Source organism: Pavona decussata, unplaced genomic scaffold (assembly GCF_977016875.1).
Source record: "Pavona decussata unplaced genomic scaffold, jaPavDecu1.1 SCAFFOLD_180, whole genome shotgun sequence".
Taxonomy (NCBI): domain Eukaryota; kingdom Metazoa; phylum Cnidaria; class Anthozoa; order Scleractinia; family Agariciidae; genus Pavona; species Pavona decussata.
Genome location: NW_028145590.1, coordinates 2,388,597 through 2,404,543, shown reverse-complemented (window position 1 = coordinate 2,404,543; position 15,947 = coordinate 2,388,597). Strand labels below are relative to the sequence as shown.

General features: G+C 36.6%; 1 long non-coding RNA gene across 1 annotated transcript; it reads left to right on the top strand.

Moving 5' to 3' along the window:
* On the top strand, window positions 1–5,405 carry LOC146463234 (uncharacterized). The gene is made up of 4 exons (XR_014856973.1): window positions 1–662; window positions 1,319–1,382; window positions 1,666–1,747; window positions 2,093–5,405. It is a non-coding gene; the product is annotated as an uncharacterized LOC146463234 (long non-coding RNA).
* The last annotated feature ends 10,542 nt before the right edge of the window (window positions 5,406–15,947 follow it).

The following is a 15,947-nucleotide window of genomic DNA, read 5'->3' as shown; positions in this document are numbered from 1 at the left end:
ACCTGTCGACTAAACATGTGCGATTGTGTGTTTTATGCAAAGGAAGTACAGCGGAATTCTGCACGCACGGCTATATTGTCTGTCCGAATGACTTTGCTAATTTTCTGAGCTGACCAAGACGAAAGTGAAATCATTCGGTGAAAAATCCGCGGTTTGTTATCCTGATGTGTGAGAAATCTTTACCCCGTCCTTTTACTTATTTATTTATTTATTTATTTATTTATTTATTTATTGATCCATTATTTCTCTGCATTCCCGGAACGTTTACATTACCCAGTAATTAAGTTTTCGTATTTTGCCAAGTCAATTCCCACGCATTTCACACATCTGAAAGGGAAAAGAATTGAGCGATTCGAAGTCGAGGTACTACATCTGAATTTTAAATTAGTACTAAATTATTCATCTTTTTTCTCTCACCTCTTACCAGCACGAGGAACTTGAAATCAAGAGGGCAACGCTAAGACCTTACTGCGTCCTTACAGTTGTTCCTCGACAAAATGTTTCTAAACACTGTTGTTAAAGTTACGGTTTATTTCAGGGAGCATCGTCCATACTGCGATGACAAAGTTCATACACGTTAAGCTTGAAGCTGCCTTGAATTAATGGCCGGAAACCGACGGCGTACCAGAATATTCAACGTGGAAGAATTCAAGATTCTAAAGGTATTTATTCGAGGTCGCTTTTCTTATTTTCCTCGCGTACGGCTTTATCAAGAGTAAGAATTTGATTTTCTGAAACGTGGAGTAGGTACATAGTGTTGTTTCTAAGACTCTGTGGTTTTAGAAACCGACCTTTGTATCAAGTTCTGAGCATGTCATGGCTATCGGTATAGACGGTATAATTGCTACTTCCACTGCCCGTTGCATTAATTTCAAGCTATGGCGTCCCAGGTTTAAACCCGCCAAGATTTTCGCACAGCCCTATACAGCTATCATCTATAAATTTTGCGACTCAAACTGTATTCATGCTCGTTCTTTGTGTAAAGGGTTAGTATGACAGTACTGCATGTATAATTAATGTATGGGTCCGTGCAGAAATCTTTCCATTTTCTTATATTAAATTCAAAAGGTGAAGACATTTTGGCAGGTGAACAGGGTATAGTTCAGTTTATAAACGTGACCCTTACAGGACATTTTGCAATCTTGTATACACGCATCTTGAAATTTTCAGCGACGGGATACTAGTGCAATTATACTTGTTTCATTTCAAAACCCATACCTTTCATTTAGCGTGCTCACTTGCACGATATGTGACTCACTTGATGAATTACTCCTTGCAGTACATCAAAGCATGATCTGTTTTATTCCTTGTTATGTAGATGTAGGATTTCTTGTGATCAGTACAGACACATTTGCAGACGGACAGAATTCCTCTGATCTCAGGTGAGTAGTCCTCTTTGTATCGGGAATTACTGTCTTCGGAAAAATTTTGTATACACGTGAGGAAGCTTTTTGTATTTCTTGAATTACTATATTACTTTTTAATCATAATTTAATTTACAAAATAAATAGCAGAGCCTATTTGATAAAACTCCTTCCACCCCTACCCTCCCACACCTCCCTTCTCGCTCAATCATATCACAGAATCAAAATGAATAAGAGGAAAAGTGGAAGGGGGTTGTCGAGTAAACATATACTCATTCGGCTATTGTTTCCTTCCATGCAGATACTACGCACAGAATGGCTCAATCTGGAGCTTGATAAGGCTTAACAAAGACGCAACCTCGCGATGAAGGTCTATTAAAAAGGTGAGATATTATAATTATCTTCTCCCTTGCGGAGTGCTCAGAATCAAATTTCTCCAAATATATTTTTATATAATCAACTGTTAGAAGTTTTAGCGTGAGTTTATACATGTAATTTTATTCCTGTGCACATTGTCACGCTAACAAAACTGGAACTTTTTGCCAGTGCTATTTAATACCTAGAAGAAATTTTCACTGTACTTATGAGCGAGAGACGTCATTAATATCGAGGGTAACCCTAGCAGGAAATTTCCCTGCGATCAACTGCAAGGTTGTTATTTGGTTTTTAGAAAATATACGTTCAATAGTGTAGGTTTATTAATAGATGTTTTTTGTCTTGGATTTTAGTTGCAAGTTTTATTTCCAAGTCGAGGGACAACAACAATATCAGTAAACAGAGAGGACTGGACTGCAGAAAGCGGATGGAGGACTGCAGGAATCAGTTGGAACCGAGGTTTAATTGTTGAAACTTTGCTTACTGAATTGATGGTTCAATTGTTCAACGCTCGCATTAGAAGCTCATCCAGATTATGGCTTTGGTTTCACTTGCCAAAAAAGGCTAGATGAAATATTTCAATCTGAATAAAAAAAAATAGCGTTTTACAATTCCCAATTTATGTTTTAGTTGACGATTAATCACTGATTCCAAAAGTGAAATAGAAGAAACTTTGAAAACCGAATTTAGAATTGGAACTTATTCTGGATTAGCACGATCGCGCTTTGAACACTTAGGCCATGGTCTCCATAGTTTAACTTGTAAGAAGGTCTGACTGAGTGAGCTTATACTCAATTTTAGGATATCAGGTAAAATTCAATTTATTTCTCAGCCTTAAAATTACCTCTTCACTGCGGGAGAAAACAAAGAGAATTACAACTCCACAGATTTGATTTGAAAGTTGCACTTTAGGATTTCATCCACATCCGCAAAAGTTGGAATCATTAGAATAATTTTCCATCGATTCAGGTAGACTCCTGCTACACTTTAGGATTTCATCCTCGGACTCCATGAACGGAACGTAATGCTCAAACATTTTGCCATGAATAGTCGCACTTTAGGATTTCATTCGCAGACTGAAAAGTTAAAACCACCTAATACAAGCATAAAAAAACACCACAGAAAAGTATTGCTCAGTGGCTTTCATTTGAATAGTCACACTTTAGGATCTCATACACGGACTCTAAAGTAAGAACACCTTGTACAGCATTATAAACAACACCACAGAAACGTACTGCTCAGTAGCTTTCATATGAATGGTCATAGTTAAGGATTTCATCCAAATAATTAAAAAATTACAACTCCCTGTACAGCATAATAAACAGTACCACAGGAAACTACTGCTCAATAGCTTTCATTTTTTAACATTCGGTCATATGAACTTCCATAGTTCATCCTCAGACTCAAACCTGGAGTAAAAGGGTAACGTAGCATTCAGGCAAAATTCACGCGACAAGTCCTATCATTGAAAGAAGAAAGAAAATGCCTTAGCTATCAGTTGAAGAGCAAGTTCTGTCCGGCTCAGATTAAAGTAAGAGCCCAGTCAGACCTTTTTATAAGAAGGTATTTCGCGATAGATGTAACGTTATTGATAGTCAACATGATGCCTTTTATTTTCGCGATGGTTCATTCTTGCTCATTGTGCGATGAGCAAGAAGTTTGCGATAGCAGAACTGCCGAGAAAAAAATGATCATTGATGACAGGCAAATTACAGAAAAGAGGAAACCCATAGAGACGGGGGGGGGGGGGGGGGGTAATGGCAAAGCGAACGACGAAAAAATTATGTCCACCGACAAAATCGAGAACAAGACTAGACCGAAACGATGACTGATTAACTAGAAACAAGAGCAAACTGGTACGACAGAGTGAGGGAGAAACAACGGATAAACCTCGGAACGTGAGAAATAGGACGGAAAAGACATCAGAAAAAACGATAGCAAAATAACAGAGAAACGATATTAACAAACTAAAGGAAAACACAATAAGAAAAACCGACGAATGTGGCAGGAAAGATGACAGCAACATAGAAAAGGACTGAGACTGATATGTCCCAAATAAGATGACAGAAAAAATAGAGCACGTCTAAAAAGTAATAAGAACAAAACATGAACAGAACATGACAGAAACTCTGTTAAAAACCTCAAAGAAACAATGTCAAAACATGACAAGAGGAGAATGTAAACTTCTAGAGAAACATCAGAAAACAGGAGAGAAACAAACAAGAACAGAGCTAAAGAAAAAAGAATCTAAAATGGCAAAATAACTGCCAAAACTACCAAAAATAAGATTACAACATAACAGAAACTCGGTTTAAAGCTTTAGAGGAACAATGACAAGGCATGACAGGAGGTGGACACTGTGAACCGCAAGAGAAACTTCAGAAAATAAGAGAGAACAAACAAGAACAAAGCTAAAGAAAAAAGGATCTAAAATGGCAAAATAACTATCAAAACTACCAAAAATAAGAACACAACATAACAGAAACTCTCAGTTTAAAAACTTTAGAGAAACAACGACAAAACATCACAAGAGGAGAATGTAAGCTTCTATAGAAACATCAGAAAAGCGAAATAAAAAAAAAACAGGAACAAAAGAAAAGAAAATAAGAACCTAACATGGCGCAAAAACAAAAACAAATGTAACGAGAAAGAAGAGCGATCAGGATGGCAGGAATAATAATACGGTGTGGCTAGAAAGGCACGAAAAACGACGGCCGAACTACAGAAAAATGAACAGAAACAAGACAGCAATATGGGAACAAAACTGTAGAGAAGAACAAAAGATGACAGTTGGAAAGAACTGGGGAGGGGTTGGGGTGGAGTAAAAGAAACCAGGCAAATGTGACAAACAAACATGGGGGGGGGGGGGGGGGGAATAAAGAAAGCAACTTTGTGGAATAAAACCAGCATTTCCAACTTGTTAGGGAATAGTAGCATAACGAAATTTTAAGACGCGAGACAAATTTGGAACGAAAGATACGAGCACAATAGAATAGGAATGAGAGTTGAATGTCAACATGGAGAAGCGAGATACAAAGGACAGGAATAACGCTGATAAAGACCGACTGAGTTAATGACCAGGCTAAGATTTATGACAGACAGCATGACTAACTGCAAGCAAGTCAAAGATTAGGACAGAACGATTCTGAGATATGATAAAAGCCTGAAAACTTTGACAGAAGAAAGTTACAACCGTTTGTAAAAGAGTCAAGATACCCATAAATTTCCAACGTCCTGGACGTGTCTGTATTTTTCCCAGACCTTTCAGTTTTGGGAAATGGAGGGCCAACATTGCAGTGAATAGTTTATATTTTGCCAAGAGAGTGTATTGTCTAGGAAAGCTTCTGATTTTGGTAGATGCATTGACTATTTTGCTTCTGGTTGTAGCAAAACTACTGAAAAAGTAACAGATACATAAACAACACAGACAGGGAGGAACAAGTGACAATGAAACACAACAAAACACTACAGAATCGAACAAGAAGAGCACATTTACTGACTGAAAAAGACACAAATTTGACAAACCGTCAGAGTGACTCGACAGTTATAGAACTTGAAATGTAAAAGTATAGCATTTTGCTCGCAATACAAATAAAAGTTTTGGATTCTACCTCATTGCATTAATATTCAGTAATAGGATACATTAATTTACACAGTTTCATTTTGGCTTAAAGGGAGAGTTTCACGGTTCGGCGCATGTGCGAGCGAAACGTAAGCGCTGTCAAGCGAAATGTTTTTGGACCAATTGGAAGCGAGTACACGATACCGGCGGGATACGGCGGGCAAGTCTTATAACTTGCTGGCATAAAAATAAAACTGACCGGCCAATGTTTCGGTCACGTTTCAGAAAGAAACAAAAAGGCTGTCCATGTAAAACACATGGGGATTTTTGCAGCGCCGCTTCGTGAATGTCCCATGCATGACATTCAAGAAATGCCAGAACTTATGCGAACGTACACGGTTAATTTTAGTACAATGTCGATATCTCGCGGCATCGACCTTTTTTTATTACGCGCGGTTCGAAAAGCCGAGAAGCTCCCTCAAACTAACGTACTTAAATCCAGTATTTCATCAGCATTCAGTGTTAAACTTACTGTTGTGTGTACGCTCGATAGCCTGATTTTTTTAGACCAGCGAGAAGGCGAAGAACGGGAAATCCGCAAGCTTCAAGAAGCGATGCGACCGTTTAGTAACAACAACACTAAGCGTCCTTCCGAGATGCTGGAATGCATTTGAGAAAACTCTGCCATGGTGGCAAATCAAAACTGCGTTTGCCATTCGCAATGACCATAATTTTATAGATAAATGAATACCTTACAATAGATTTTGTAGTTTGCCGCAAATCTTTTGGATTTTTTTCTACTGCCCGCTATTCGAGCCCGCTAAAAGACGACTACAACTAACTCGCACATTTGATCTCATATTTATTCGCTTCGCGTCTCAGTGTAGCACAATTTTTTCCATCCAAAGCAAAACACTGATGTTTGATGCTGTTTGTCCGTCGAATTCTCCGTTTTTGACAGTTGACTTCCATATGAACAAACAGTACGATTGAAATATTAGAAAATCCTCGCGAGTTCATCCAAAGCCAGTTGGTGACCTTTGCCATTTCCAGCGAAGGCAGAATCGTTGTCTTTTTTAAACAGACTTATCTCTTTACCAATTTTCCACGTTTGGTGGACTTATCTTGTTAACCACACAGGATTTCTACATCCACTCCACTCTGTCCGCTTTAACTTCTGTGCTTCCAGAGAGTCCACAGAACGTCCCGTCGCCGGTCGGCCGCGACGTCTCCTTGCCGATCCATCGACAAAAATGTCGTTTTCGGATGCTAAAACACTTTTAACCTTACAAAAATCGAACTTATATTTACAACAGGAAACAAAGATTATAAAAGGTGAAGAACGAAGAGCGGATGATCCAATTTCGGGCACGATTTCAACAGATTGTTCCACCACAAGCTCGCATCGAATTTAGTGTCGACCCGTACAATTTATTTTTGAGCCGGTCTGCTTGCGCATGCGCTTGACCGTGAAACTCGGCCTTTAAGGAGGCTCGCAGCGGTTTATTCTAGACTTAGGGTGGAAGTTTTAAAATTACAATCTCGCATAAAAGATAAAGTTCGATCTCCTTCACAATACATCATCATTTTAACATATGATCAAGGTTAATTTTCTCATCGGTTTCCAAGCAACAACTATTACCATAGCAACAGTAGCGCATAGCCTCTCATTTTAAACATTGTCGATTATCTCGAAATCTAGTCAGACACTTTAAGTGAAGTCGTGCATAAGGTAAAATTTACATAAATATATGCTTCTTCTCAAGTCCTCCATTGTAAATTTTACCTTTTGCACGACTTCACGTTATGATAAAATATTCAAAGCACGTGAATAGCAGTGAAATAAACCGGGACAAGTAAAATGAAACTCTTGTTCGGAGAAAGCGAATGACGACTGAAACTTGCCCAAGATTCAATCTTCTTTTCTAACACCGGTTTAATTTCGGTTCTTGAGCGCAAAAATTACGCGAATGTCGAAGAGAATTCTTATTCTATTCTAATCTGTGGAGGCATTTTAAAGATGTCTCGATTTATGCAAAGTAAGAACTTTTTCAATCATTTGCGCTATATTTTAACTGTTTTAAACATAAATATATTAAAATCGGAGACACCCATGAAGCTCAATATACATGTACATTTGAATGAGAAAAGACCTTTAAACAGAAAAGACAAAGCAACAATTTTTATTTTGCCAGAGATATTGGTGAAAATGCGGCAATAAACAAAATCACCCCGTAAAAATTGATTCACTATTTACTCGAAAACGCTCTTACAGATTTGTTTCTAATTTCATCTACAAGTTGTCTAAATTGGGTAGTTTAAATCCCTTAAGTTTCGTCATAAATTGTCTGACTAGATTCGAGATAATTGACAATGTTTAAAATGAGAGGCTATGCGCTATCGTTGCTATGGTAATAGCTGTTGCTTGGAAACCAATGACAAAATTAACTTTGATCATAGGTTGAAATGGTGATGCAGTATACAGGAGATCGAAGTTTAATTTCTATGCGAGATTGTATATTCAAAACTTCCATCCTAAGTCCAGAAAAACCGCTGCGAGCCTCCTTAATGATCCGTTCTTCATTTCCTTGATTATATATGCGTAACTCGACTCGGATTACAAAAAATTATGACCACTGCGAAAAAAAAAGGCATCAGGGTTATTTACGACGTCAGATTGAAACCTCAAGCTTTCGAGACAAGACCCAATGGCGGGGAGGGCAGTTGTAATCCATTCCGATATATGCTGTTCTCTAAATTACCTAAAAACCGTTTACTTCCGGTGTTGGTTGTTGTTTACTTTCTATTGGGGAGGAGTTGGTGGTTATTTCAGTTTCCAAGACACCAAGTAGTGGAGGGGGACGGAGGGGGGGGGGGGGGTAGGGGCGTGCGGAGGAGGGGCTTTATTGGAAGGAGGATGCTTTTTCGAGAAAAGACGGTGTACATAAAAAAAAAACTTATGCCATACACCTCGTGGTCTTGTCTCTTGGGTTTAAAGTTTTGATCCGACATCATCAATAAAAAAAGGAACTTAAGCAACGACGAAGGCAATGGCAACGCCACAAAACAATAGATCTAATAGGCGAGAAAAATCACTTTGTGCGCGCGTAGTACATTTCGATACACTTCTTTGCCGTCTAATGCAAAACTGAGCAATGCGAAATAAGCAAATTCAAGATTCTGTGTAGAACGTGAGGACATGACGGTTAATTTTTCATTATTTTATTTCATTTGTACACTGTTCCTACTAATTCAGTTCTTTGAGAGAGTTGAAATTATCACGAATTAGTACCGTAAATTTCCATTGATGTTTCTCGTTGCCCGTTGCCGTCGTGGTTGTAAGATCCTTAATAATAGTATAAGTAAGGGGTTCGGTTAATTTAAAGCAAATTAGCATTTATCCAGGATTGAATTTAATCAAATTAGCAAGGTTTTATTTCTCACGGATGTTTCAAAACTTTTACGGTTTAGTAGTTTTTGGTGACAAATGAACATTAGCGAAAGTTCATTGCAAATTTTTTTTATACTAGATTTTTAGGGACTGGGTTTTTTAACTTGACTTAAATTCCTGGATAGGCTTAATCGTGCTTTGTTGACTGAGCTCTTAAGGTGGCTGGTACCGGTTTGTATCACTTACCAGCACTTACACTTTAAGGGATCAATACTACCACTCTTCATCAGTTGATAAAACAATAATGGTATCAAACAAATGCCCAATCTTTACTGAATAAGTTATGGTCATTTTCTTGACATAATAGATGAACATAGCAACGGTGTATCGTTTCAAAAACACCCCTAATTTTAGCTTTAAGTGGTTATAACTCAAAAGCAAGCACGATGATCCCGGTTCCTATTATGAAACTGTGATCAGCATGTTCAGATACAAGGTTTTGCAATGTTGAAAAAAATGCTGGAAGGGGTTAAGAGCCACCTTATCTTTTCGAAAAAATAAGGTGGCTCTTTACTCTTTCCTACAATATTTTAATTTTTTAAAACGTTGTATCTAAACATGCTGATCATAGTTCCGTAATAAAAAAATTGAGATCATGTTACTCGTTTTTGAGTTATAACCACTTAAAGCTAAAATTATGGGTGTTTCAAACAGTTTCCGCATCTATGATAACTTATTATGTCAAGAAAACTACTATGACTTAATTAGCAATAATTAAGCATTTGTTTGATACCATTATTATTGTATCAACTTATAGTATTAGTATTGATTTGTCAAAGTATAAGTACTGAAAAGTGTTGAAACTGGTGCCCATTTACCTTAAATTTTTTTATCCTAGCCCCAAGAAAGCGCGTTTTCAAGATTTCTTTCAATTTGAAATATGGAATACTTTTTGGAGTAAAAATCGTAAGAAAGAGAAACCCAATTGTGCTGATTAAAATGAAAAAAGAAATTAAACTGTTTCGCTCAAGAAATCAGTTCTTAGAAGCAGCGAAGAGGCGAGTCAAAAATATACTAAGTCTTTTGGCGGGAAAATATTTCGCCTATATATGGGTTATTGAATAGAAAGAAGTGAAAAACGCGCTTTTAAAGGGGGCCTGGTAACTAGTCATTTTGTAGGCTCTTTATTACACATTTTTGCCTTTGCTCAGAAAAAAAGCGCTGTGCTTTTGATGGGGGTGTTCTGGTACGGAGTCAAAAAAAAAAATTCGTGCAGGTTTTACACGGATTTAGTCCTTCAAGAGTAAAGTTGTATTTTGACTTTGTGCTAGACCCGTGTTAAAAGCGCAGAACTTTTTTTCTTCTCGGCAACCTCTCCTAGGCAAAAAAAAGTAAAAGAGATAGCCTACAAAATGACTAGTTACCAGGCCCCCTTTAAAAGCGCGATTTTTTTTTCATCTATTGTATGTTCTTATGAAACCAAGACAAATAAAGTTGAACAATGAAAACGATTAAGTTTTAAATTGTTTATTGACCAATTGATATTAATTACAAGTTATTGAAACTAATTAACTATACAAGTAATTGCTACTTAAACCATTTCATATACAAAGTAATAAAAAATGTAAACCAGATGATGAAAAGTAAATAAAGTATTTTGTTTGACAAAAATATTGTGAAACGAATTACTTAGTAAAACTAAGTTTTTTGTCTTTGAAATGTTTCCGGAAAACAGGTGTAAATTGATTATTTTCTAAATGCTAAGTTTTTTGTTAACAAAAAGTGTTCGAAATTTATTAGAGTCGAATCACAGTTAAGGCAAGTTTGCAATTTTTCAGCCATTTCGAAGTAGATTGAAAACATGGCATGAAATACAGTATTTGTATAGAAAATGAACGGTCACAAAAATTTCTGAGTTTGCCAATTGCCTGCTGTCGACTTCCAATACAAACACTGCATTTCACGAAATGCTTCAGCCAGTTTCGAAACGACGGAAAGATTATTAACATGTCTATGACTAGAAAAAAAAGTTTAAGCAACCAAAACCTCAGCGAAATTGAAAAAATATGAGTGCACGATACGATACTCTCTCTTCTTTTTGTATAAACATTATGTGTCTGGATTAGCTGCCAAAAAAATATAATTGTTTTCAAGAACGTCTGTAATTTCATTTATTCAAGCATTTGTATGAATTTCAAGATTACAAATTTTGGTGTTTAATTGATAATTATTTAATTTTAAATTTACCGAAAGATAAATCAGGCTGGCCCCGGTTGTTCAGGGGATCCGTCGCTATCCAGAAGATAAAAGGTATTGGTTGGAATACATTTTAGCAGCTGGATAGGATTTATCCATTGGATAAAGATGCCCGTTCTTTGCACAACCGGGTCTTCTGCCGTTAAATTTTGGATCGTACACTCATAAAAGAATCGCGAATGTTTCGTTGAAATTACGATCACTTGAAACAAGAAGTTCCATCATAAAAGAAATGTCATATATTCTAGAATTCAAAGACTAGTTAACTTAAAATTGTAATGAAATCTAACGTCTCTGATCAGCAAAATTTTATTTAAAACTGTTTTGGGTGGACATCTGATGAAATCGTATATTTGGTTTGAATCGGATTGTTGGAATTTGTTATCGTCCCTTGGTGCTTTTGTTTAAATTGTAGAATTCAAAGACTTGCAATTGTTCAGTTCCAATTGTCGTAAAAAGTAATGTTTCTAATCAGCAAAACGAGATTTTTTTAACATTATTAGTGATAAGGAAAAACCTCATTTGCATTTACTTTCAACACACGTTTACATTCGCGACTACAAAAGTAAAACTAGTTTCGTCAATAGACCTCGTCAGTTGGTAGCCACTGACGAGGTCTATTGACGAAACTAGTTTTGTAGTCGCGAATGTAAACGTGTGTTGAAAGTAAATGCAAATGAGGTTTTTCCTTATCACTAGCCTTTTGTTACTGTGACACGTTGTATAGCTTTATAACACACTACAACGATTACTAGAGAACCAGAAAAAAAAAAATACTCGTGCGTGGCAAGAAACATTGTACATACAACACCTTGTGACAAAAACTAATGGCCAGTCCCGGCATTAGAACAACTACAGAATGAAACTCATTGCACGATACAAGCAATGATTAATTCCTGTCCTAACATTGCCATATCTCAATAACAAAGACAATTAAAACTATCACGCACTTGTTCTTAAACGAGCCAAACCAAACCCAGTATTCCCTATATGGCATGAAAACACCGTCGTTGAACACACCTATTAAGAGGACATCAAAACTCATCAGGCACGAATGACCTGTGATGTTGAACATACGATGGTTAAATCCAAGGCTCTATCAAATCCTCTAAACCCGCTACAAATACTTGAGAGTAGCGCAGGCCTTTAAAGACCAATTTAGCTCTGGAAAAACATACTCGTGTAACCTAGATCTAAAAGGATAAAACACGCGCCAGGGAGCCACGTAGCGTCAGTCTTTATTTACACGCCAAATTCTATACCTTTGGCCAAGCCCAAATTACAAAATCATTATTTTCATAAGAAAACTCGTACTGGCTTTTACCTCGAAAGATTTTCTAAAATAATTATTTGGAATTCACATTGAAGAAAGAATTTTTCAGTCAAATTAGTCAATTTTCTTGTGATTTCGGAGCAGTATAGCTACAAGAAATAGCTCAGCAAACTCGAACACTATGTTAGAAAAAAAATGAATTTTCCTGGCGGGGGCAGCTGCCCCTACGCTATGTACGGCCCTGTAATTTATACTTGCCAAGCAATGGAGGGCGGGTGGAACCCCCCACCCCCTCCCACCAACCCTCCGGTTCCAGAAGACATACCAAAAGCCCGGTCTACATAGGATTAAAATTAGCCTTTAAAAACATTTTTAATGAACGAGACGAAAATTTGGTTAATTTTTAATCGGAGATGAGCGTTAATCGGCTTTCGAACAACCGGGCCGAGAAATCCGTTATTAAATGCTCGCCGAGGATTCCCTTTCTCGTATCTTGAAAATATTTTTGCTGCAATTTTTCCATTTGGCAAAAGTTTTCTTTTGGAATTGATCAACTTTTTAGTTCCTCCCTTTTTTATTTCGTCAATATTTATCTTAATATCTGCGTTCGATAAACACATCGCACTAGAAAACCGCAAAAGCAAGCGTCAAAATCTCAATTCTTTAAAGTGTCTTGTTTTTTTCCAATCATCCTGATGACAAAAATAATATGGCGTGATGCAAAAAATAGTCAACACCAACTTGTGAGAAATTAATCTATATATACTTGGAAACGGTCAAAAAGTGTTCTCAAATATATAGTATTGCCAATGAATATTATTTGAGAAATTGTGGTTTACTTCTATGCGGGTTATAACGACAAAATTGGCTTCCTTGGAACATAGTGTCTCGTGATTTCGTTTCTATGGTAATTTTTTTTGTTTGGAAATCAAACAAAAGTCATATGCCTGGATAAAGTTTGCATTGTAACATAATAAAAACATTCGAACTACAAGATGTGAAACTAAGTGAAGGTTCAGCTGTTTGACGTAGTATGAAGGAAATCGAAACTTGCCTTCAATGCGAAATTCTAATTAAGGTTACCGTATACCTTTAGAGGTGTCTCGCATCCAAGCGATGTAGCGAGTCCGGTTTAAACTGTAGGTACTTGATCCTTTATATAAAATTAAAGCTTATAGAGCTAGCTATCAAACTATACCAAGAATTTTGAAATAAAATGAATTGCCGAATATTTAGCACTGTTTTCTCGAATCAATTTTTTCACTTGGAGGAGACACTTTAAAGAGCTAAAACTCAAAGGGAATTTGTTCGTTTGCCTTCAAATTTGGACAGTAGCTAGTTTAACATGTAAACAACAGACCCGTGTCTGCGAGTTTTTTCTTTCGAAATATTTTTTCTCCGAGAGCGTTTTTTGTAGGATCACTCCACATATTCTTGATCCTATTTCGAAAATGTTCTGTAACTTTTCACTGCGATTGAATATGGCAAAACACAGACACGTTTTTTAGCGCTTTGGGTCCGGAAAATGAGGAGCACATTAAATTAGCGAAAAATAAAATTCGCTTTGACTTGCAGCTTTCAAAAGGTGATTCAGACGCTCAAATTTAGAAGTCGTGAAAAATTGGACAATTCATTTTATTTCAAAATTCTTGGTATAGTTTGATAGCTAGCGCTATAAGCTTTAATTTGATATAAGGGTTTAGGTATCTACAGTTTAAACTGGACGCACTACACATCGCTTGGACGCGAGACGCCTCTGAAGGTATACGGTAACCTTAAAACGATCCATTCTCAGGATAGAAAAACTTGAGTTCTTGTATGATTACTATATTCTGAGTGACAGACAAATTAAAGTTACATTCTCAGGCTCAAAACCTCAATTTGTTAAAGGATTTTGTATCAATTCTTGTACAACTGACCTACCGACTATTCTGAAAGCATAGCAAATAATAATCTCGATTATTTTTCTACGCCAAATTTGATAGGTGGCAAAATGCATGCTAAGTTACCAGGCGTTGCTAAGAAAAAATAATTTGGGATTTGTGAAGTGTGCATTAGTCTTCGAACGTGATCTCTTCATGCCAAGACTGTGAAATGTTAACTAACGATACTGGTTTGTTACATGCATGTTTTGTTTTGTCCAAATAGAAAATTAGGCTATCAACTCCAAAGACAAGATCAAAACAAACCAGTTTGCTCCATTTACAGCCAGACTAGGTTAACGATATGATAAACTTGACGCAGAGGGCAGATTTTAGTTTCGAGACTTTCAATGTGGTCATTATTTTGCTTTAAGTTAAAAAGAAAAAGAAAACATGAAGCAGGCTAACGCGAAATTGTTAATTAAATACCTTAAAATAAATAGCTTGATTTACAGCCTTGTATAATTCACTCGGACCATTGAATAAAAAACCACCTATCCCCGACATCCTTTCTTTCATTTTTTGGCTGAAAAAAATTCATTTTTAGTCGAGTCTACAAGGTTTTGTCTTGTTTTTTACCTTCAAATAATAGATTCAGTCAGCTATTATTTTTTTAAGAAATTTATTATCCAATATATCATTTCAAAGTTCTTACCTTTAATACGTCTCTGTTCTTGTTTCCAGAATCCAGATTCTCTTGCATTCCATCCGTCCTTTCGTTTCCCGTTTTCAGTAATTAACTGAATGAATCCTGAAAACAAAAATCAACGTAAAGATTTGCAGCAAATGCTATATTATTGGAGAAATAAACGGGCCAAAATATCAATCTTTAGAAAGCTTCAAATAGTGTTGTTGGGATTAAGATCAACTTCAACTTCAACCGGAAATGGAAATGCGGTGTAAAATCACGCGGAACGGAAATAAAACTGACAAGAAACATTTGCTTTTATCTCAAAAAACTTTGCGCGGTGAAACAACCTTGAATTTTTGTATGCATGCAACACTCAGTATGTCTTTCCAACAAAGCAATAAATACGGTAGGTCACAGACTTAGTTCTTGAGATAATATGAAAAACCCGAAAATTAGTGGTTGACCTGTTGCCATGGTAACTGCTATAATGTCAGAAATTGCATTTTTCCAACAACAGAGAAAATAATATTTGTAGTTTGGTTATATGATCGGATTCAATTTTTTGTTACCTTTCACCATTTCACAAACAATTACAACAATGAAAAACCCTTACGAGCCCCCTTAACCTATTAAGCCCCAATATAGTGATCAGCACCTGATTTCTCCTTATAACATGATCACTGATGTGAACCCAACATGCAGGTCACGAGAATGAATGGAATGATCACCAAAGAAAATATGTCTCGATAGTCAAACAAGCATGTTTTGAAGATTGAATTCTCCCAAATTATCATGTTAGTATTTCTGTAGAACAATCTAAATTAAATATCATTGTTTGCGCCTTGCTTCAAACTGTGAAAAGGTCAATTTTAACCGAGGAATCAATTCGGCAAAGGCCGATAAAAAGAAAACATTCGGCACAGCTCCAACATTAATTATACATGCATCACTGTAATACTAACCTTCTTACACAAAGAACTGAGCATGAATAAAGTTCGAGTCACAAAATTGCCAAATTCTGTATATAAAGGAACAGTCTGTACGTTCCTTTAGCTTTCGAAGTAACGTTAAAGATTCTACAAAGAACGAGAGTGAGTTTTAATCCATTTTGAGCACTCGAGGAGTTACAATCGTCGTTTTCAACAAGCAGCGAGCCAACGCACGTGTTAAGTA